The 2,500-nt window shown below is 35.8% G+C and overlaps 1 protein-coding gene across 1 annotated transcript in view; it reads right to left on the reverse strand.

Moving 5' to 3' along the window:
- Positions 1–2,500, reverse strand: part of LOC107551832 (glutamate receptor ionotropic, delta-1-like) — a 152,021-nt gene that overhangs the window by 22,629 nt on the left and 126,892 nt on the right. The window lies entirely within an intron of this gene.

Genomic DNA, 2,500 nt, shown 5'->3' on the forward strand with positions numbered 1-2,500 from the left:
GAGAGAGAGAGAGAGAGAGAGAGAGAGCGAGAATCATAGCCTTCCTAATGCTACTTGAAAGAGAGGACAGGTGAAATTGTGCTCAAAACACTCTCTGCCTCTGCAGGTTCATAAAGGTTCATGCGATCCATCAGAATCTGCTCACTCAGCACTCACATGGCCTTCAACCAAATGGAAAGCAGTACTCTCATTTTATCAAAACTAAAATATAATTTTATATAACTACAGAAAAGTATGTGTAATTACTGAAAAAAAATAGACAGTACATCTGATTACTATAACAGCACAGGTCTGCATTATATGCGTAAAGACAAAATGTTTCTGAGTGAACTATCCCTTTAATTGATCCCACCTTTGGTACTGTTAATAGCGAGGCAGAATAAGGAGGACAAGTGGGACAAACTCTAGATATTCAGTGAAAAAAGGAGATGCCACAGCAAACAGGGATGGGGTGAAAAATGAGTGTGGCCTGAATGAATGAATTAATGAATGAATGATTGAATTAATTAATGAATAAACGGATAAAATAATAATACTTAATTATTAACACATTAAAAAGATTGTTTACACACACACACACACACACACACACACACACACACAAATAAAAAAAAAACTAGAGATTATATATATGTTTTATATAAAATTGTACCTATAATAAACAATGGGACCAGGCTGAACATGATTCAGTAACAATTGATTTTGTAGCATTTGGCTTTCAACAAAACTCGTGCAAATGAACATACTGATATGTTTCTCTGAGAGCAAAGGTCTGTTCACACTCTGAGATGACACAGTTTGCTCAACACCAGCATAATCAAATGCGGTCAAACATCAGAGGCACACAAGCTGGGTAAATACTTGTCATCATACCTGAGCGCTAGATAACATTTACAGATGAAAACGAAAACTAGCACAACACAGCAAAGGGAGCACACAGTATAGAAACTCATTCTAGCACTGAATAAGTAAGGCCAATAATAATAATAATATTTATTTAATTAGAGTAGAGTAGAGAATTTGAGTAATTTGCTGGTCAAGTGAATTCACTTATTGTAGAGTTGACAAAAGTTATCATGTGTGCTGTAATGTCCAAAGCAGATGTCATAAAAAATGTGAGTAGTTTTTAAAACAAGTGGTACATTTGTATGAACTTACCTTCACGATATGGAAATACAAACAGAAGACGGAGGACAACGAGCACAGAATTTTGAAGCCAACTTATGTAATTTATGTGATTTGTGAAGGAGTTCTGGCATGCGGGTAGTTGGGGGAATCAATCTAACATTTTACAAAACATTAATTTGTCAATCACATCCTTAGAGTTTTAGCATTTAATGAGATATGTATTATATATTTATTTAAGTGTCAGCCTTTTATGAAAATGACTTTTGCCAACTGTCTGAACTCAAGGAACCTATGCTGAAAATGTGACTCGATTCAATGGCTATAGAAAACAATCCCTGGATCACCAAACACAGATATAAGCCTTGCAGTGTATAAAACTGATGCTATAAATACGGTGGCAGAGAAGTGCAAAGCAAATCACAATTCTGAAAACAAAATAACAAAATGCAAATGCAAGTCTAAAAACCAAAATAACAATTCAGAAAGCACAACAACAATTCAGAAAACATTATAACAAGTCAGAAAACACAATGACAAATTCGAAAACAAAATAACAAGTCATAAAACACAACGACAATTCAGACAAACCGGAAGAGGTAGGCGCCATTGGTTTGGGATTACTCACTGCTGACTGGACGAGACATCTATCAATCAAACAATACGGAGTATATATTTTATAGTATAGTATATAGATTTGAAAAGGGAGGAAAAAAAAGTTCGGCAAAAGGTGGGATCAAACCCTGGTCGACCGCATCAAGAAGCCAAGGGCAAGCGCTTATCCATCTGTGCCACTGGAGCTAAGGTTTAGCAGCCACTTTTAACTAAATCTAAATAGACACCGCGTATTTTTTATTCCATAGTAAGGGCAATTAATACAATACATTTAAACTGAGCTACTTTACTACCATCTCCGAACTTTCTACCATGACTCTGCTGTTCTTCGGCTGGTTCTTCCTGTATACATTGATTGACAGATTACAATACATTTAAACTGAGCTACTTTACTACCATCTCCGAACTTTCTACCATGACTCTGCTGTTCTTCGGCTGGTTCTTCCTGTATACGTTGATTGACAGATGTCTCGTCCAGTCAGCGGTGAGTAATCCCAAACCAATGGCGCTGTCGCAAACTATACCTACCTCTTCCGGTTTGTCTGATTTGTCGTTGTGTTTTCTGACATGTTATTTTGTTTTTGAATTTGTCATTGTGTTTTCTGACTTGTTATAATGTTTTCTAAATTGTTGTTGTGCTTTCTGAATTGTTATTTTGTTTTTTAGACTTGCATTTGCGTTTGTAATTTGTTATTTTGTTTTCAGAATTGTGATTTGCTTTGCACTTTACGGCCACCCTATATAAATCCAATTGTCACAA

Source organism: Sinocyclocheilus grahami, unplaced genomic scaffold (assembly GCF_001515645.1).
Source record: "Sinocyclocheilus grahami isolate Dianchi unplaced genomic scaffold, SAMN03320097.WGS_v1.1 scaffold435.1, whole genome shotgun sequence".
Taxonomy (NCBI): Eukaryota; Metazoa; Chordata; class Actinopteri; order Cypriniformes; family Cyprinidae; genus Sinocyclocheilus; species Sinocyclocheilus grahami.